At 40.1% G+C, this 22,515-nt stretch overlaps 1 protein-coding gene across 2 annotated transcripts in view; it reads left to right on the plus strand.

The window, feature by feature from the left end:
* The first annotated feature begins 211 nt into the window (after window positions 1-211).
* chrm3a (cholinergic receptor, muscarinic 3a) overlaps window positions 212-22,515 on the plus strand; it is an 83,089-nt gene continuing 60,785 nt past the window's right edge. The window contains exon 1 of one of the 2 annotated variants that reach the window (XM_056394725.1): window positions 212-367. The gene's annotated coding sequence lies outside the window, so the exon portion shown is untranslated. Of the gene's footprint in view, window positions 368-6,404; window positions 6,571-22,515 lie in introns of those variants that run through there. The other variant, XM_056394724.1, reaches the window with a different exon arrangement.

Here is a 22,515-nt window from a genome sequence, read left to right on the forward strand (position 1 = left end):
CACTCTCATTGCTTATCATAAGCACGCACACATGTCCTCATGAGTACTTGCGTTTTGAACTGTACCCAGTAAAACCCCTGTTGGATTTCTTTCTTTTGTAAATATTGGAAGATCAGTATTTGACTAACCAGGTGCGCAGTTGGTAAATCATTAGGAAAGGAGTGGAGCTGGGACTCAGGGAGGAGAGACAAAGAAGCATATGGTGAGCAAGTGGTTGGTTCATGGCATACTGATACAAATAAGTGATTCATGCACTTTGGCACTGATGCATTTTGGCATTGTGTTGTTGGATGTGCGGGAAGCCCTGTTTTTGTGGCTCAAGGAGGAATTAGTCCAACTGGGTCTGTCAAAGCTCTGAGCTATGCTGGTAAGTTATCTCAAGCATGGAAAAGCTTCAGTCTATCCCCTGTGTGTTTGTGAGACAATGAATGCCAGCGAACACGATTTGTTGCAGAATTCTGCAGTGAAATTTTGCAGAATATTAATATTCGACTTTCAAGTTCACGAGTGTTGCATGTTGACTGTACACTTGCTGAGGAGCTTACTGAGGGGAGAGAGAGAGGTCAAAAGATAATTACATTCATTTTCTTTATCTAAGGGGATGTTCCATACCACTGATAGTGATAATTAATTAGCTTATGCCTTCAGCATAATTAAAACCCTCGATAATCTGACTTTTGTTCTGACTGAATAGCTGCTGACTGGTGACAGATGGGACATGGAGAAACAAGGCGAAACAGGAAAGTCTGGGGTGACTGAATGTGTTTGTCAACTTGAAGAGTCTGTTTTGTTTGGTTGCTTCTCAATGATGCTTTCAGAAGCAGAATTACTCCATAGCTGTACTTTTAACTCTACCTAATTCTATTGAGAAGAATATGTAAGATTTCTTGAAGGACACTGTGTAACATGCATCACAATAGTGACAGCGTCTTCGAGTCTGAGAATGAAAGCATGAGATGACTAAGAAGTCTTCACATTATCTTGTGGCTGTGGATCACAGTGTTAGGTTATGAACGACACTGAGGAAATAGTAATTCAACGAACAAACTCAGAGTTGTTTGCATTTTAAAGGGCCACTCCACCAATTTTATGCAGATCAGTTTGCTCGTCATAAGGAGAACTATTCAACTTGTGAAACGTCTCCTGTGACTCTGGAGGAGCTCTCAAAAGTCTGAAAAAATAACCCAGATAATGTTATATGGATGCTGCCAGGGCTATTCACATTTTGACTGAGACTACAGGCCTGTGTTACAAACATAGACGTTATATAAACGTGGCCACGCCCTCAGTTATGCATAACTTTAAACCTTAATAAAATTTAAATGGGTGAGTTAAAAATGAACCACCTTGTGCAGTTGTCATGAAGGGGGACATTAGCTACCAGACTGTAAACATGTTTATTTCTGCTGTTAAGTTGGACCTTTTAACATGACAGTCTATGGGGATTGACTCGCTTTGGAGCCAGCCTCAGTTCAAGGAACTTTTTGGCACATCTGTGCTGGCTACATTTTTCAGTCCCGAAGGTCACTGCTTAGTTACAAACTGGAGGTGCGGAGAAATGTGAACGTTTGTCAGTCAGGGAGCACTGAACGAAAGATGCTATCAAGTTGCATTGTAGGAAGTGAAAGTTCAATTCTGATGTTTTCCTTATTACAGTATTTAGCGAGTTATTTTTGAATTTTTTTCATTATTTAATTGTACTCACTGTAAGACTAACTAGCTCTGCAATGCAATGCAATGCAATGCAATGCAAGAACGCTCTCTGTATTCCCATGTATTCTGCATGGCTCTGGTGAGGATACTGATTTTTGCCTGAGACATGCAGCTTTAGTCTCTGTCTTTTATCTCGATATCATGTATTTGGCCGTGGCCTTCCTTTTAAGGAGCCTTTTATAGGGTTTTCATTTTAAATCAAGCTAGCTAGCTAGAGCTGATGAAATCTGCCAGTGACAGATGGCATTTCGGCAAGATTGACGGTCGCGGGCTAAAAATGAGAGGCTGCTTTTGTCTATCTCTGTGTGGTATCAAGGGCCCATTGTTTCAAAATAGTAAGAATTTCAAGTTGTGAATCTGCCACAGTTATCACTGTAAACTGTGTATGTACCATGCGAATTAGCTTCATTTCTCTCATCTTTTTTTTTTTTTCTTTAAAAATCATTGTTTCTCTGTTCGTTACACACAAATTTTCAAAATCCAAATTTAAGCGGTGTCTCTGTCCTTTTGATTAGAACCCAATCTATCCCACCACTGAATCAGAGCCGAGTGTAAAGTTGATTAACTCAAGCCATGAGTCAGCATGTGTCACCTCTCCTGTCTAAAAGAAACACTTTCTCTATACTTAACTCTATTTGATTGTGATTACTCTTTGTCACAACATGGCAGAAGCTCTAACAGCAGGCTGTTGACCTCTGGGCGATTACTGACTGATTGCTCTCCCCATGGTTTCCCCATGAAAGAAACCTCCAGATCCAACCTCAAGCCAGAGTTATTGACACATTGCAATTGGCGGTTGGGCATCCAGTGAATTTTGCTTGTCAGAGTTTGTATGAGTAATGGGAAACATGCAGCCATATATTTTGCGTACCAGTCTTCACCATGAAGAGCTTTCATGGTGAAGGACTGAGAATCCTGTTGACAGCCCGTGTGGTAAATAAGTTCTGCAGGGAGACAGAGAAAGACTGGGCCTGCTTGTATATTCTGCTTACAACTTGCTAAAGGACGGGGATGACAGTGGAGATGACAAGTCAGGCTGTGATCAAGGTCAGTGCTAAAATGTCTATGAAAATGCAGAATTCTTTGGACATAGTGAGAGGATTAGGTTTTTTTATTCATGTGAAGAGAGGGATAAAGAGAAGCCTATAAAAGGGAAAATACTGGGCTGAATGTGTATGCTTGAGGTAAGAAAAACTGAACGAAAGTAGGAGTTGGAAGAAAGAGAAAATATGACAAAGCAGTGTAGAGCTGGGATTGCTTGATAATTCAACACTTCATTGGCATTCAGATGCAAATCTCTCATTGCACATGTCAAGGAAGGACACACACACACACACACACACACACACACACAGAAATCACCCCGAGGGTGTTAGCTTCTAATTATTTTCCAGGAAAAAAACATGCATTCTAAATTGAAAAGCCCTCCAGAAAATCAAAGATTGGTGGTGTTCAACATGTCATCAGCACAAGCACCCGACAAGTGTCAAAACATGAGAACACATGGTGTTCATTTTTCATTGTGTAAAAGCCGCTTTTATGCTAAGACTAAAGTTATGTAAAAACTGTGATAATTATTTGTATGTGGTCGTAATTTGTTAATCAATGCAGATGTGTTTATCCAGGAATATTTGCCAACATGAGGTTTTGAAGCTTCATAGCAGTATGTCTGAGCTGTAATCATCAGTGGAAATTGCTCACACTGTGAAATCAGAAATGTAGGATCGAGCAGGCAACGTTTTCTCTGAGTATAACCCCGAATAACCCCAACTGTGGTTCCTATAAAACATTTCATGATTTGAAGCAGTGATGCATGATGTTTTCATGCTGTGACTTTTCTCCTTTTTTCTGTAATGACCAAATCAAAGACAAATTAATAAAATGAAATAGAGCTGGTGTATTTGAAAGCTTTGGGGTTTTTTTGTCTGGTTGAACTCAATTATTCTTTTTCTGGTATCTCTCCCATCAAATGTTATTTTTATATACCAATAAGAAGTTCACAGGAGAATATTACATCTGTGAAACTTTTCTGTAATTTTCATACTGATTTTTCATGCTATCGTATCAATCTGGGTGTTGACTTAATACACAAAAAGCTGTGAGCGTTTTCTGTCTCAAGACTCAGCAGTGAAGAAATTAAAATAACTCTAATGCTGGCAGCATTGTATTAACTTTATTTTACTTAATTTGTTGTATTATATTTTGTTTATTATTTCAGTCCGTATTCATCTCATGTAGTTTTCCAAAATGCAAATAGGAACTGCTCATGTAGATACAGTATGTAGTCAAGCTTTACATGTATAGTATGTATAACATTCCTCCAGATAGCATTCAATGCTAACAATGTGAATTTTATTTCACAAAAAATAAACCACCAGTGCTCATGGCAGCTTATGAGATTCTCATATATTTTTAATGTGCACAAACACTGGAGGTTTATTTTATATCTTGCAGTTTGCAGCACCTTTTTCTCTGTGGCTCACGTCGTGCACAAAGCTTTTTTTTCTCTTTTTCGCAGAACTTTATTTCTAGTTGAAGAAATCAGAATAGGAGAAGCATAGCCTATATTCTTTTTGTTGGAATCAAACTCGAGCTCTGATTGTCTATCGCACCTTGAATTTTTCATCAGAAGGGGATTTGTTCAGGTGTTACGTGGGTAAAAAAGTTACTTCAATGTTTCCACATTATTTCTATGTAATTGTGTATTTTGTCGGCAAACTTAAGAGGGGGAGCTGGATGGTGGAGGCCATTATGAAGTGAAACTGTCTCTGTAGACCACTGGGCTACAGTGACTCGGTTATCAGTGTGTTCATGCAGTTCTCGAGGAATCAGACAGTGTGAAATTGCAGGAAGGTGAATGTGGAGGCTCAGCTTAGAGTGTGTGTTTATCTAGGCCCACATAGCAGGTGTGCTGGACTAGAACCACTGACTGGGTTCTCTTTACCATTTTATTATTTATGACTTGAAAAAAATAAATCCTGACACCAGACTAACTATGTGTCTTACTGTGAGATGTCTGGTACCTTATTTCATTAAGCATTTTTTTATTATTAGCATGGTGTTTACACTTCAGAGATGGTGCAGATAATGCGGTGATCACTGTGCCGTAGGTTATCCCCAGTGTCCCAGATGTCATTTGCAGCCTGCATCTGCAATATTTGTTTTATAAGGCCAGTTGTAGTTAACATTGAAATAAAATGAATTGGGTTTTATGTCAATATTTGCCCTCATTCTACCTCGATCTATTGTCTCTTTCTTCTCTCCTTTACATCAAGCAAGACTCTTTAAATACCCGCAGATTAGCAATTGTCTATAACACAGCATAGTACACAGCACACCCAACATGAACTCCGGAACATTAACTAACCAGATCAACAACTGTCTAAGCCATCCTTCTCATCTACTTACAACAGACACGATATTATGTAAGCCTACGCACACACGTATACACCAGCATCCACTCACAGGATACAAACAAGCCACTGATGGGAGACTACACACAGGCACAGTGTCAAGCAGCCTACAAGGCATTAGGATGATGAGAGTACTGAAAATGTTGGGAGGAAGTCGGCACGATATCCTATTCATGTCTCTAACCGTTCTATATTTTCATAGAAATATTGCTCATGCACTGGGAACAGGAAATGTGGTCCGAGGGTCTGCACTGAGTCTGAGCAGGAAGCTCCGAGGCTCCATTCCACAAGTCCCTGCAGCCAGCTGTAATTGGCTTACACATTCCTCCGAGGATTACCACTCAGTCCTTATTTGTTTTTATAAAAAAAAAAAAAAAAAAATTAAAACATTTGCTTTGGCTCCCTGAATTACACTCAGACAAGTGTCACAACACACTCAGTTTCCACTTGCCTTGTTTTTCCCTGCACTCTAGGTGAAATAAACAAGTAATTCTTAAGTTCTGATTGAACACCTTCATAAGTTCTCTCTATTTTATTTATGTGTAGCTGTCTGCAGTAGTCCCCAGACTCTGACTGCACTACTGTTTGTACTTACTGCTTTTCTTTTTCTTGCTTTTTTAATTTTGTTTGTTGCTGTCTTTCTCCTACTTTGTTCGTTTGTTTTAAGTAAAAATCATTTTTACCTGCCTTTTGTTTTGTTATTTTCAAATCGCAGCAGAATCACCTCTGGAAACACAGTGCAATTAGAAAAAGACATTTTTTATGTGCCAAATGAAATAGCTCAGCATTTTGTGCCAAATTAAACAGCTTGAAGCTTTGGTTGATGATGACACTGTGCCATAATTAAGACGGGAAAAAAATAGCATCTGAGCTTACAGAGAGAGAGAGAGATGACATAAGGAGGACCCTGACAAATTTTGGATCTTGTATGCCTCCCATAGAGTGTTTGTTGGTTATATCTGCTCGTGTGTGTGTGTGTGTGTGTGTGTGTGTGTGTGTGTGTCTGTGTGTGTCTGTGTGTGTGTGTGTGTGTGTGTGTGTGTGTGTGTGTGTGTGTGTGTGTGTGTGTGTGTGTGTGTGTGTGTGTGTTGAGCTCCTATGGTCTCTCACAGCTATTATCTATGAATGAATCTCGACTTTTATTCGCCGGGTGTGCCACCTGCTGGTGCGTCACGGCTGCACTGACCAATCCTGACGCAGTAGCTCTCAGTGCGCCCTTTGAGATCCCGCTGTGCTCCTCACGTCGCTGTCCAAGCTACGACTCTGTGACGGTGGAAGGTGGCGAGCCTCGTTAGCTGTGTACCGTTAGCGCTTCAGATGTGACTGGGCTGGACTGCCGTACCGCCGCTGTGCCAAACACGAACCTTTGACAACTTTGACTGGATTGCCATTTTCCCATCTACTTGTTCTGCTATTGACACGCGCATCAGTGAATGTTCATGAGGTAAGTGGGAATAAGGCTGAAGACTGAAGTTTTAGAAATATTTGTTTAAAAGCAAAGTGTTTGTTCTCCCACTCCCAGAGCCGATTTACAGCTGCTTTATTGTGCCACGTTTTCAGCTGCAAAACGCTGCCTTTTGAAGTTGCAGACCAAACAGAATCCTATTTAATTACTTGTGCATGACTCCAACGCGCATATACTGTATCCAGATTAGAGTTGGAAGCTCGTATTGGATGTGATTTTGTTTAAATGCAAGTTTGGCAAACAAGTGCTGCTGCTGTTCCCTCGCTGCCCGGCTCAGCATCCCTGCCCAGCCCTCTGCGCTCTGCGCTCTTCAGATGCATCTCCTTCCTAAAGACAATGTGGCTTTTAAAGCAAATGTGCTCCTGTAAAGTTAATTAACAATACGGAAAAATATCAGTTTTCCTACCTTCAATTCTCCAAAGTGAAGGTTAATTAAAAAGAAGAAAATCGTTGTCACTAAAAAAGGGCTGGTCTTTTAATGCGTATTCTCCCTCTTGTGGCACATTTATGATTAGAATGGTGATGAGGGGCAAAGTAATTGTTACTGCACTGCTGTGTACGGAGGATAAAATTAATTGTGTCCATACATGGCAAGTGGTAGGCTTTCATGAATTGGGGTGACTGTTTATTTATGATGCCCATAGATGGCAATGTGAAGGAATGTTCCCTCTCAGTGACCTGGGGGTACTTTGACATTGTGCTGGATAATGAGTAAGAGCAGAGGGAATGGCATCTGTGCCATGGTGCAAATATTTTCCTTTTAGTCCACGGCTGCAGTCACTCATCACAGGAGCCACAGTGTGAGTTTGACAATACAGTAGCCGTATATGAATCTCAAACTACTCCAGCACGGCTGCGAAGCCTTCAATAGTTTAACATTTGACTATGTTGCATATGTCAACACCACCAGCATGTTTTTTATATCAATATATCAACAAAGCCATTGTCAGGGAACAGTCCAGTCAAGTTCTGTTTCATGCCGAATTCACGGTCTGCTACTAGTCTGTTAAAGGTAGAGCAGGAATGTGTTTAGATGATTGTGACTTTCCACTGCCTGCTGTGGGGAGAGACGCAGTGGAGGACATTCAGAAAAGAGACGCGTGAAGGGGAAGATGAGAGAGAAAGGTGAACAGCAGTAGAGCTTTCATGGCTTGATGTATTGTTTGAGCTCTGGTTGATATTGGTTGACTAATATTTTTCAGGCTTCCCTCCCTTGATAGATGGTTTTGTTGTGCACAGTGCTACTACCGTATTGATCATCATTATGACTTTCCCAAATGGACTGGGGGTGGAGGATGGTACATTGATAGTGCTGGCCCTGGTGACAGAGTTGTAGATGGCTCCACGTAGGATGAAAATGTCTTTGCTTTTACCATCTGCTGTACTTGTTGTGTGTGGGTGCTGCCTTGGCAGATGCTGATGCTTTTGGTTTATTAGTCCCAAGCTTGTGAATATGTACTGAAGCCTTTGAAATAATAATGAACGCTGGTGAGGAGTGTTTGGGTAACCCACCTACCTATCACACTGTAGTTTAATGGAACTTAAAGTCAAGCTCTTTCCTTAAAGTTCAGTTCTAAAATTAAAGGAGTTTGACATTTTGGGAAATACTCTCATTGCTTTCTAAATGAGAGTCAGATGAAAAAGATCAATACCACTCTCGTGTCTGTGCAGTAAATATGAAGCTACAGCCAGCTGGTGATTAACTAAGCATTGCATTAAGTCTGGAAACAAGGGGATATAGTGCTGTTTGAAGACAACTGAAACAACGCACCTCGAAACAATAATGAACATGTTTGTTTCATAAGTGCAAAAGCAAAATGTCACTTCAAGTCTATAATATCCACAACTTCACTTGTCCTCTTTTTGTAAGGAATAAACAAATGGGATATTAATTAGTGAGCTTTGGAGGTGAATGGATGTGCCTTACCCTCGGACAGAGCCAGGCGAGCTGTTTCCCCGTCTTTGTACTAAGCTAATCTAATCGGCTGCAGCTGTAGCTTCATATTTACCATAAAGACATGAGAGTGGTGTCCATGTTCTCATCTAACTCTCAGTAAGAACGGGGATGAAGTGAATTTCCCAAAATGTTCCTTTAATACAGTATGATTATGATGCGATTGAGCTGCCCTTCACCATATCATTTTCAATTTATTTCAACCAGGTAGGTTGAAAAAATTACAATAAAACACAAGAATAAGGGGAAAAAAAAAACATGTATGATTGGGTGAATTAGACAAATAGAGCGTTGCAGCTGCTGTTTGATTCAGACAAAAGCATCAAACAATTTAACCCTCAGGCACAAGCGTGCACAGACTGGCACCACCAGGCTACTTTTAGAGCAGGCAATAGGAGACAGTGATGGGTATTTTACGGGAGTCAGCTGGCCAAACAGACGGGCTAACTCCCCCATTGGGTTTCATTAGAGCTCGTCTTGATGTTAAAGCCTGTTTAATCCACTTTCACAGCCATGCAGACCGCAGCAGAGCGAAGCACAGAGTCTATCTTTAGACAGCACATGGGCAGAAACTTTTCCATCTCGGTTCAATTATTAAAACAATAACACAAATTCCATGTAGGCAGCCTTTAAATGTGTGCGTTGAGGTGCAACCTTTGTGCTGCTTGTACTCTCCGGAGCTGATGGGGAAAGGTGATTTTCAGCGTCAGATGGATGGCTGTCAATCAGTGTCTGCTCAGTTGACCTGTCCATAAACAGCTGTGTTTATGCAGCCCCGCGCTCCCTCTCCCGTCTTTGCTTGTTTCTCCAGTAAGTAGAGATGCTGCCTGAGGGTGCAATTACAGTAAAGCCTTATGAGGTGAGGGCTTCGCCTCTTTGTCTTTGTCTCCACTCTCTGGGCAGCCGCTGTTGTTGTCCCACTCTCATAGTGCCTGCTTAGCTTCAGAGATACAGTGCTGGGAAAACATAGACAGACTTCAGTGGCCTAATAAGCAGCTTGACATCTTGGCAGTTTAAGCAGAAATGTATTGTATTTGGCCATTAACTTAGATTCAATACATAAGAGTGGGTTTAATCATAATTATATAGGTACGTAATGCAAATAACAGGTTATTGACATTGCAGTTTATTTGGTCGTCTCATGGTTATATTACTTGCAATAATGTTGCACTGTGGATGCAATGGAGGCTTTTATAACTAACATAACATATGTGTTAAACTGCCAATCATCACTCAATGACCTTTACAAGTCGTTAAAAGTTTAGCTGGAACTGCCCCTTATTGGTGGCAATAAGGTGCTCACCTCAGGGCTGTTAACAGCGCAGCCTCATGTTTGCCTTAGGATATTGTGTATGTTCAGCACACAGCAATCCACACACACAAATCAAGATAATGTGAGTGAGTTATAGTTCAAAGGTCAGAAATTGGCCTGGAAGGTAGATTTACAGAGGCAGAGTGGGGGGTGGGGGGTGGGGGTCGATAATATTGTGTACTTAGGGTCATGCAGGTCTTTTCAGCATATAAACTCTCTGGTGAGTGCCCATTTGAATCTGTCAGCTGCAACTGTGTGCCATCCTTACCCGTATTTCTGTACAGTTTAGAAACGTCTAGCAACCGCCAGTGCACTCCAGTGCACTAGTGATCTTTGTTCGGAGTTTTTTTTTTGTTTCCGCGGTTCTCTCTGCACATCCCTTTTCTGAATTTTCAGTTGCCCTGTCTATCTTACTACATCTGTCATGTGTCACTGCCTCTCTCTCGCTCGCTCTCTCTCTCTCTCTCTCCCTCTCTCTCTCACTGTCTCACCCTCTTTACTTCTGCTCTCTTGACAAAGTAAACTTCACTTGGGGGAATTCAGATTCATGTCTAATATATGGCTGCACTTTTATGTCTACTCTCTGTCTGTTCTTTGCAAATAAATCAATAACAAGTTGCCCTCCATCATTTTCAGTGGAGTTCTAGACACCTGTGCTCCACATACAGAGAGGGAGAACAAGGGACAGGGAACAAGACAACAGCGAACGATAGAGCTCTGGTGAAATATGTATGCTGTGAGTCAAAAACCAAATTACCAACCGAGAGCGAATGTGCACCAGCTCCAGCTCAAGCACTGGAGAGCAGAGACTGGTGTTAACACACAGAAAGAGGGGAAATTATGATGATGATGGATGTTTGACTTAGTCTCGACCAGCCTCAAACTCTCAATATGCAGCCATATGTTGCTTTGTTTCCGATTAATGTTGCCGTCATTGATGGCTTGTTTATTATTCTGAGTTAATGTAGTTTCACACAGAATTGATTACACTAAAGATTGCTTTGTAAATGAAAGTCTAACATACTGTTCGCTTTCTTCTTGCACACTGATCTATCACAAGCTATCTACGGTAGCTCTGGGACATTGGAGTTTATGTAAAACTAACACATTTCTAACAAGAATGTGCTCTTTGTAAACATTTTGAGCAATTGTGAGCTGAACGTTTAGTTCCCTTGATGAACTCTTTGTTCGTGCTTCCACTTTAGTTTTATGTTAGGACTGGTGGCTGCAAGTTTCAAGTGTTCATAAGATAGCAATTACCCTCTGTTGCTATGTAATGGCTTCAGTTTCGTAATACTCTATAGCTAATAATCTTGAAAGTAGCTAGTGTAAGATCATGTTTAGAGAGCAGTGACTAGACGGCTGCCTGGGTGAACTGCTACTGTGGATGAAGGGAGACTGAAAGTAGCAAAGAGGAAAAACAGGGATAACTGTACAATGCTTTAGCCACCTGGGAAAAAAAAGCACACAGAACAAAACAAAAGCGGCAAAAAGATGTTACTTTTTCAAGCATTTCGAAAATCGAGGTAAAAAAGCACAACGATGCCAGTCCACAATACATCTTTTCCTTTCTAAAACAGTGCGTTTCCTTTGAATGTTCCTGATTCTTGTTTTCCACATTGCTGAATTCTCCGAAGACCACGTCTGCTCACATTGCCCTGACAGTGCAGCAGTCGTCGTTCATTTCAACTACAACATATGTGATCCAGAGTGGAGGCATTTATGTTTAACTTACATAAATGCTTTCACTCATTCAAAGTATTGTCTGAAACACACACACACACACACACACACACACACACACACACACACACACACACACACACACACACACACAAGGGAGCTATCTCTCAACATTATGGTGACAGTATAGACCGTGCAATTTGCCATTATGGGTTATGTTGGAAAAAGTGACGATGATGTCTGTCAGCGGGACATTTGATGGAATCTTTCAGACTGTAGGAATCTAAAGAGTAACACCTACTGTGCCACGCTGCATGGACTGAATAATGGCATAGTGGGGGTGGAGCGATGCTATTATACATAAAGATGAATGGACGTGTGAATTAATGCTGTGTGGAAAAAAAAAATTTACATATTAAGATAAAAGATAATTCATAATTCATGGTAACAGTTTCCAATGACAGATGATAGTGTAGACAAACAAACAATCAATTCAATCTATTGTTAGATCAATAAAATGCTTTAACTCCTGGGTACAGGTTCCAATAAGCATACGGCCTGATTACATATAATTTTATGTGCTCTGGCACATATATCTCTGGGATTAGTGAGGATACCTTTTCATTATAAGTGTGAGATTATGGCTGATGAATCCATTTTACTAATGTCACAACAAGAACACTGTAATTTAAAAGTAAATTGAAAGTGTTTGATGTCTAATCACTCCAACATAAAGTAAGATTAGATGCTGCTGTGTGATTAGGTTCCTGTCAAAAGGAATCTGTCAGAATTTATCAATAAGTAATTTCTTTTTAGGATTCTGCCGTGAAATATTTGACACATTACAAAAAAAAAAAAAAAATCTGCTTCACCTTTTTATGTTTTGTTTTCTCCAGTTGTTTGTTTCTGCCCGACTCCCTCTTGATTTTGTAATACAGCTCATCAAGCACATCTCAAGTGAGTCAAATTGTGTGTCGAGTCGCTCAGCTTTGACGAATATCTTGACTTAATCGCGTTGTTTGCCTTTGTAATGTTCCGTCTCCAAATCATGTCAGGGGTTGGAGCGAGGTGAGGAACTTTCTAGCATAAATGATTATTATCTTTGCTGCTTTCTGACTTCTTCATTTCACATGATTTTGTTTGTTGTTTTCCACAGGGGGGTGGGGGTGGTGGTGGGGTGGGGTGGGGTGGGGTAGAGGAATGTGTCATGAGGAGTAGGTGAACCATATCAGATAGTTTTTCAACTTAGAGTTAGAGATGTAGACAGTATATCCAGGTTAGTGACATCCATTGCATACATGTGGCCCTTGCACATATTAATGGCGTGTTAAAGAATTGAAATCACTAAAGTCTCTTGAATGTTGTGGATCATCTCTCAGTTTAATCCCCAGCGATGTGTCTGCTGCTCTGCCTTTGCTGCTGTTTTGGCTTTATCTCTGTTAATGGGCCTCTGTAATTTAGAGTGAAGTATGGGCCTTTTTGTGCCACGCTTTCATTTAACACCTGTCGCACAATTAAAACGGCATGAGTAACCTTTTTCCCAAATCAGAACTAATCAAAAACTACACATGGAGCAGCATATGGCAAAAGAGAATGGGCTGGCCATTATGTCTGCTGAGAGGATCATACCTGTACTAGATGTAGATAAAGGACGCTGTCGAGGAGTTTGCGCATAGGGATGCAATTTTAAAAAGGTGAGCGAGTGGTTTTGTCAAGGGGATTTGGAGTTGTTGATTGGCCGCGCTGCCAACCTGTTAGAGCTAATATCTATGCTGAGTTGCAGCCAAATGTGTTTTTTGATAAGATTTGGGCAGAGATACTCTGCAAAGCAGCAGCATTTCTATAAGTTTACTATAGAGTGTGTGCTGTGGTTTAAAATTCTGCCACTGTGTCTGATGTGATGTGTTTTTCTTCTGCTACTGAGGCATGAGTAGTATCACTGGAGACATCCCAACAAGTTGCTGGTTTCTGTAGAGGCAATTTTGCTCTAAGGTGAGGAAAGCAGACAACAATGAATCTATCGTGATTCAAAGATTTATTACCGAACACTATGTCAAATTAGAATGAACAACCAGCAATCAACACAATGATCATAAGCAGGGGCAAAGATCAACACATTACTATTTGGCCAAATAGGGTGCAGTCTCTCTCCACCACAACGGTATCAAGAGTCTGGACACCCTCCAATCACTATCAAATACACATGTTTAAGCAGACAGTTCAACTTTCATCCAGGGTACAAAGTATGTTTATCTCGCTTAAACATTAAGTGTACATTTATTTGCGGAGATCAGTTCATACGGTTCATTTGGTCCAGTCCGATTAAAAGAAAACGTAACCTGAAATGGAGGAAAACAGTTTTTTCCATTACAGTTTCATTTTGTGACAGTGGCTGTTTGTGTTGGTTCATGGGATTAAAGGGCACTCCAGCCTTTTAACACTAACATCTACCTTTTTGATGCACTGTCTGTCTGACTGTCTGTCTGTCTGTCTGTCTGTCTGTCTGTCTGTCTGTCTATGTGTGTGTGTGTGTGTGTGTGTTTGTGTGTGTGTGTGTGTCTGGGTGTGTGTATACAGTATGTACACATATGTCTTGAGATGCAGAACCTGTTTAACATTTTACTCAGACCACATTCTGAACACAATGGTGCTGCTTACAAGCCTTTTAGAAAAACATCTGTCCTTTATTTTCACAGAATAGTACTATTAAGACTCTGAGCAGATGCTGCAGTCATGCTCTGGGGATCAAATATTGATCGTTTCTTTAATGTTACAGTTGTGAAACTCGTTAACTGCTTACACAGCTGGTTTTCATTATACCTGATTCATCTCTCTTACGAAAGTTTGTTTGTTCTAGCTGGACTCTTAATGATGCTTGAAGGTTGCCTCCTGTGCAGCTCTGTGCCTTTCTCGGTATTATCGCCTGCCCAAGTTCGCACCAAACGCCAAAAGTTAGAATGACATGTGCAAAGTAAAGTCAAACGGACAGCGCTACTTGAAATTTAATTTTCCTAGCTTTTCTCCCTGAAGCAGGTGTAAGAGTGACAATTTGGCCAGTCTTGTAAAGGGAGTGCAAACCAGCACCTTTCTTTGAGCCCTCCTCCTTCCTCAGTTTGATTGACATTTCAGAAGCAGACAGGGAGTTGTAGAATTTGTACCAGGCTAGGGCAAGATGTAGAGCGAGCCCTCTGGCTAAACTTAGTAGAGGAATATTAATCCAAGCCAACAAGACCCACAGTCCTCAGGCCAGTGAACCAAATCATCCGCTGACATTTACATGAGTCTAAAGCAACAAAAAAGGTATGGAAATAATTTTACTCCAATTTCCTATCTTGTCAGTGTGCGTCTTAAGAAGTGTTTGGTTCAATTCTTTATTGTCGCTCTTTTAGCGCACAGTGGTGGGATCTTATTGGACAGGTTGAAAGCTGAGACAAAATTAGACAAGAGGGACGCAGGTGCACAATGTCCCTATGGGGATTTGAAGTGTTTCTTAATAGTAACCAGCAGACAACAGCAGCGTAATGACAAGGTAGAGAAATGAAACCCTCGTAGTTCATCAACCAAATTGAAAATTTAGCCTTGAGGTTTGACCCTTTACAATTAGCGCTTCCCTCTTTTTATGTGCAGGCCTATATATTCACAAACTGAAAAGGAATGTTTATCACAGTCATGTTAATGCAGAAAAAAATATTTGAATAATCATTGGTGGGAGAAGTAATCTGAAGTAGCAATACAGTAATGTAAAAATACTCCATTACAAATAAAAGTCCTGCATTCAAAATGTAAATGGACAGAAATATTAACAGCTAAATGTACTCAAAGTATCAAAAGTAAAAGTACTGGTTCTCCAGAAAAAAATGGCCCCTTCGACTGATGTTATATTGTCAATAATGATGCATTAGTGTGTAAGCAGCATTTTACTTTTGTAGTTGCTTGAGGTGTTGTTTCGTCCTGTAGTTCCTGCAGCTCGGTCGCCTCCCAAGGGTCACATAAAAAGGAGGAAAAACAAATTTCTTCTACACATCTGTGTGTTGTCATTGTTGTTGTCAGATAAATGTGCTGGAGTTTAAAGTAGCATTTAAGAAAAAAAGAAGTAAAAAGGATCAACACAGCAACATCACCACCCAGCAGCATAAAGCAGGATGCAGTGTGATTACTAATTTACAAAAGCTGAAAGATGGAAATGAGAGTTAAAGCTTTAACATCTGTGTACAACAACCAATGTAATTAATATAAAACTTTTTTTTTTTTTTGTCTCTAGAGTCAACACTTCCTGTCATGATCAGGAGGATGCCAGCTTTCCTTTGCTGGTACTTTCACTCCACGTTTTGTGGATGGGGCGAGATACACCTTTAACATCTCCCCAGGGATTACTTCCATTTAGCAAAGTGATAATAATCTCGAGCTCATCACAGGAATGTGTGTAACTTGGCATGGCATGAAAACTTTGAGAGAGAGAGAGGAGTGCAATGACATGAATCACTGGAGAAGGTGTTAGGACTGGTCATCTGTTTTGTGTTTATCCTTATCAACTGTGCAAACCCTCTGGCAATAACTAATATCGGGCACGAGTCTTACCGAACCGCTTTGTGAAAGAAAAGTTTTTTGTAGCCTTCAATTCAATTTCAAATCCGTGTAGAACAAGCTCAACAGACTCTGAGGTATTGCAGAAATGGGAAGATTTGGTTGGGTGGGGGGACTAGACAGCCAGAGTACATTAACTTTACCGGTGTCTTTTGGATGAAGAGCAGGCTTGAAGCAAGAGAGGATGGATGGAATTGCCTGGCATGTCTCCATACAAAAGTTTTTGGCAGGGTTATGTTGTTAGAAAAAAGAAGAAGAAAACTGTTTATTGGCTTGGTACCCACTGTGTTTCTTTGAAATGTAATCATAACCCAAGCTGGACTTATTTATTGCATATACAGGCAACATGCTGTAGATGCAGGAGCTTATTATTTATCAATATTTAGTCAGCATTACATACAGTGTAAACATGAAAATACAATGGTTAAATCAGCTTGATTTATAAAGGGATTCCTGGCATAGAACTCAGTTTAAATCCCCTCAAATGAAAGTGGCAAACAAGGAAGACAAAGGACACTATGGACTTTTGTTCTTGAGCAGTAGCAAATCTGGCAGAGGCACAAAGCAAGGCACAATTTCAGTTTTAGTTTGGGAATTTTGCTGCTTCAAACAAACCTGCTCTCACAGAGAAGGATGAAGTAGCACAGCTGATGTTGTGTTCATATAGATTATGAGGTGCGCTGCAGATTTTGGAGCCGTTTTAGCATGAAAATTCTGTCTGCAATTCTGCCCACTCAGACCACCCCTTCACAAGTGTGTGCACAGTGGGCAGTTTTTTTTTGTTTTCCTTTGATATGAGTGTTTAATTCATCTATACCAAATTACATTTTAAATTAGATTACTACAGAAGAATGTATCATGTTTGATTATATGAGTGACTGTTACTAAAAATGTCATCTACAACTGCTTGTTGTGGCTCTGTGGGGCTGTACTTTGCGCAGTGGTGCTTTGAGCTTAATGCTAACATATTTAGCTTTTTTTGTTTAGCATGTTAGCATGCTAATATTTGAATCCTGACGTGGATCTGAATATTATAGGCAATCCATCCAGTAATTAAGATGCAGTTAAATCAAGTCAGAGGATCTCCAGAGACAGAGGGATTCATCCTCTGAGGACCATGAATGTCTGTACAAGACTTCATGATTTATCCAGAAGTGGTTGAGACCAAAGTGGTGAACCGACTGACTGACATCACCTGTACAGCCGCGCCGCAAGCATGGCTGAAAATTCCAACTTTGGTGCCGCCCAGTGGTAGTGGCAGACAGCAGTGCGCACTTCTACAGGGGAAACTATTTTACCTGTGGCCACTCAGATGAACTGACTGCAAGCAGCTAGCAAGTTTTTTACCAGGATTGTTTAATTTTTCTACAAACAAAAACTCATGCCATCAGGAGAATTTAACAGATGCTGTAATTACTTAATAAATCTGCACATAGTGACTTTAAGTAATTAAAGCTTCCTACACGGCACTGGGATTTAGTAAATACAATAAATACCGTACACTGTGTGATTACAGAAAGCTTTGAACTGGCAGGATAGATTGCTGCAGCTCTTCTCCAGTATTTCATTAAAAAGGCTACATGTTGTTACTGACCCTGAGTAAGCTCCTGAAGTTTTCTCTCAGGCTGTGCCACCTCTTTGTTCCTTCCTCTTAGCTGTTCTTGTTTGTTTAACCACTCTTTTTAAAAAAATCCAGATTAGTCTCACTAAAGCTCTTTAAATTAATCTCATCGAATCTCTTTTCAACACAGACGTGGAGGGGCCGTTAGTTTGTAGTCATCTGGCTCATTTTCCTTAAGCTCCTATCATTACATCAGTCACATCCTGCTTAATCCTTAACTGCTGAGAACCACCAGGGGAGCGGCATAACCCTGCGACCTCTTTGCCGCCGCCCTCTGTTTATTATTTGTACGTTACATATCAGGATCTGAGGTGATATAATGACATAACAATGATCGACGGTTCTTTGGAACGCAAGTGAAACAGAGTCTGAGTCATTTCCCTGGTTTGGTAATGACCCCTTTTATGTATCTCAGCTTTGGCACCGAGTTCGAGCACAGCACTTTGCTATCCATATATCATAATCAGGATGTGGCAGAGGTTATTTACATTGTTCGCAATCCAGTGTTTGGGCTCCTTAATTCCATGGTTAGTTTCCAAGCACTATCTTGTGCTAGTGCAAAGAAAGTTAATCATATTACTGCCAAATCTCCATGTTTTAATTGCTAGTGGCTTGGTGGAGTTGGGATTGGGAGCGCTTGAAATGCTTCGTCACTGAACAGTAGGGCAAGAATACTGATGAGACCCAGAGACTCCAACTGTTGAAATTCCTCAACCCATATGTTTTGACTCTTTTCAGTCTTTGCAGTGCCAGGTGTCTAAACCAAAATTTATTTGTCTCCCTGCGGAATATGTCTAAGAGCTGCTGAAGGGTGAAATGAGGAAGTTTGTCAAACTGTTGGAAACATAGTTGGGTTCTAAATGGGATATTTAAATGGAACAAATGATGTTTCAGATGCAGCTGTTTACTGGATAATTCTTTAAATAGGCCTGTATGTGCAGGATATGCTGATTTTAGCAGTAATGTGAAAACTTGTGGAAACCCATCAAGCATACTCTGCAGCATAACTGTTTGTTATTTTACAGTCTGTCTGACCATCTTCTCAATGGTCCGGCAAATTTTCATCAGACTGAAAATATTTACAGGTACAACACAAGTAATTCAGTGCGTGTGTGCTGACAATAATGCAAGTAACTGTAATTCCCTAAAACGCTCTAACCAAACAAATCTCTTGAATCTTACTCTGACTGGGTGTACAAAAGACCGTGAGCATGAATAAGAATACATTTTTCTCTTTGTCAAATGGTTCAAAGAGCCATGACAACATTCAGGCTCAAATTGTGGTGCAGATGGTTGCATCTGAGGCAGGCGATTTTCCTCTGGAGCTGCTGTCACCTATCTTTGTTGTGCAGAACAAATTCAAAAACATCACCATTGCCAAAGCATACACATGTTCAGTTTAGTAATGTCAGTTTATTATTACTTCTCCTCCATTTTAGCTGTAACAATTTAACACCTCAAAGAGAATAATTATTATGTTTTGGGTCACTATTGTTTGAATTTTCATCCTTGTACTAACAGTTTCCCGTGAATGAGAGAATGTGCAAGTATGAAAAGAAGTTTTAATTATGCCACATCGATTTTGGAAGTGTGTCTTTTTTAAGATGTTTTTAATAAATCTCTCGCCTCCTTATTTGATTTGCTTCTGTTGTGACTTCTGCAATCTTTGGAGGTCTGGATGTGTGAGAGAAAATCAATTCCTTCATAGTAACATACTTCTGAAGACTGCAGGGGAATGAAATGAGAGGTCCCTCATCTCTTAATATGCACCAAATGTATTTACTCAGTGCTCAATGAGAGCTGCTGGGTCCAGTACTAGTCTTATACACAGCACTCACAGCTTTTACTCTTTCTTCTACATTCTTTTTGATAGATATACTACACAAATGCATGCACACTTCACATTGATTAGCCCCCCCTCCTTATATCAGGTCCTTGTCATTGTAATTGTATGGGCATGTTTGCCTTCGATGCAACCATCAGTCAGTGGAAGTGACAGGACAGGATCCAACCTAACACAAGGCTTGTTTTAACAGCGAGGTCATTGGATCTCTGCTCCCGCCCTCATCCATCAGAGTGACATATGCAGATGGTTCTCTGTACAGCCATAAGGCCTCCAGACATCAGTGGCTCCATATTTAACTTTCTCATAAGTCCTGTCTGAATGAGACCATCCATTTTAAACTTCATGTCTCTGGAGTTTGAAAGATTGTAGCATCTGTTGATGTGTTATTTAAAATTTTTGCGGCAATGTCACTGCTGATGTTAAGATTTTTTTAATACATTAGCACAAGCTCATAGGCCAAATAAAGTGTTGATCGTGAGGCTCAGTGGGGATTTACAGTCCAGCAGCGTCTTATATTACCTCTGCTCGACTTAAACATGAATTCTTCTTAATTTAATAATTCACACATGCTATCCCTTTGGGTTGTGACAGAGATAGAGAGGACACGCGAAATGAGGAAAGGTAGGAGGAGGGGATGATATAACATTTGTGAACTTGAACAACACTCCCCCTAAAATAGAAACTAGAGAAGCAAGACTCTAATCTGCGATGCTCGGCTGAATTCACAGCCTTGAGGTGATCCATGGACACAGGAGATTAAGAGGTTTGTAGACTTGCATGTGTGAACCATAAAAGAGCTTTCATATTATAGCTACGCCACAAATTCTAAACGAGAAAAAATAATCTGATGTGTTAGGGACAAACTATCCCAAAGCACACCATCAGTAAAACCAGCCGTGTGTCTCTTAATGGAATGTGCATGTACAACACGTTCTGCAGCTGTGCAGTTTTCTCTGCATTAATAATCCCAAACTGGAGAAATATTTTTGACATGATCTATCAAATTTTCATGATGTCCTTTCAAGCATCAAGCATCAAGCACCCAACAGACTCAACAGTGTCCTAACTTTACAGTTACTTCGTCTTGTACCTCTGAATATATTTTGAGGCTAAGATGTGGTGAGGACTGTGGTGACTGGCCTGAATGAAAAGAAAATGGCAAATTAATTTAGGAGAAAGCCTCAGGCTGAGAAAGCAAGATATAACATATATAATGAATGATCATGAATATTGATGGTTTTGGGTGTAAAATTTTTAAAAGATTTCTGTGGATCTGAACAACACATTTGACTATTTTATTTAATTTATTTACTTTTTAAATCCTGTGGTTTTTACAAACCAGCGCTGCTTTAAAATCCTTCTACGTGGGTATCTGAATATTTTTAATAGCTGCAAAGATGTCATGCTTGGCGTTGGATGTGTGTAAATCCATTTTCCTCCATCACCGGCTCGCTATTTGCTTACATTGGGCATAATGAATCATTAATTCACTGCTTTCACTTGCAGCCCACAGTGACTCTGAGCAGAATTAACTCTTGATCAAGTAGAGCAGAGAAGAAACAAAGAAGTTGCAGAGCATGAGTCTCTCTTTATTTGTTTCACTCCACACAGAAAACTATGGATCCGTTTACGTGTTGAGAGAGTGGATGCTTTCTAATAAAGCTGTTACGCTGCACTCCCTGATCCATGTTGTTTTGATTCTGTTTTGCATTTTTATAATTTTATTGTCTCTCATTATTCCCCGACCTCCTGTTCAACAGTGCTGCAGGTATTTTCAGACTTTGAACAACACACGATTTTCTGTTCCACATTGGGTGATAGAGGATTGCTATAGGTGCTCATTACTTTTACATACAATCTCTATCTCTTAAAAAGCTATGTGTTATAACACACTGGTTCCCAACCAGTGGTACTTGTAAAAGAAAAGTAGAAATTACGATTTTAAATAACTGTATTCACACAGTTGCAATTTAGAGTTCATGAAAACAAGTTAGCTAGTGGGCAGTAAAATCTGAACAGTTAGCTAAAAGGATAATGGGTAAACAGCTGAAATGGCCAATACCAATGATTAAATTGTTGAAATGTGTAAAATAAAAAGGATATATTGCTGAAATACTGAACCAAAACCTGTTAATAAATGGTTGAAATAGTTAACTAAAAGTGATAGATGAATGGTTGAAATATCCATCTGTTGCCACCTCAAGTGCTGAAAGTACAATTTCAAACTTGACCAGACTGACATAAACATTGACAGTTAAATTGTGTGAATAAGTTATTACAACAAAATACGATTTTATATTACCAACAGAGTAACATCCAGTTTAAAATCAGTTCTGATGAACACATTTGGAATATGATGCAGATGTGCTGTCAGACAAAAAGTTTGGGAACCGCTGTTGTAGAGGAAACAATTGAAAATGTCTCTCTGATGATGTAGAATGTGTTTTAATTAGTCCGGGTTGCTATCCCAAAATCTCTTGTTATTGCCCTGTTGAAATCAGTGGAGTTGTTGTGGAGAGATTAGCATGTACCTCATCATTGTTTCTTCACTGGATAATAAATTGTGCCCCACAGTTAAGGTCGTTAGTGTCCCACTGGACAATGAGACAGCTGCAAAATGAAATAAATCATAGACTGAAATAAAAAATTTTTTTTCCAAATACCCTCAAACGATTTCTTCTACTTGACTACTTCAAGCTCATTGTCAATAATTTGAAACTCATCTGTGAACCCCACTGAGTGCGTCCTTAAAGTTAATGTCGCTTGTGTTGTGGCGACACACATTTTTGAAACGGAGGAAATGTCTAATTTCTGAATATGACTGCTCTGTTGAACACAGGTCCGCAGGTAGTCTGGTTTGCTAAAAAAAGTATTCATTGGTTGTTTTTTCAACAGCTGGAAGGCTCAGTTTCTAAATCTTTCTC

The sequence above is a fragment of the Seriola aureovittata genome, chromosome 14 (genome assembly GCF_021018895.1).
Source record: "Seriola aureovittata isolate HTS-2021-v1 ecotype China chromosome 14, ASM2101889v1, whole genome shotgun sequence".
NCBI lineage: Eukaryota > Metazoa > Chordata > Actinopteri > Carangiformes > Carangidae > Seriola > Seriola aureovittata.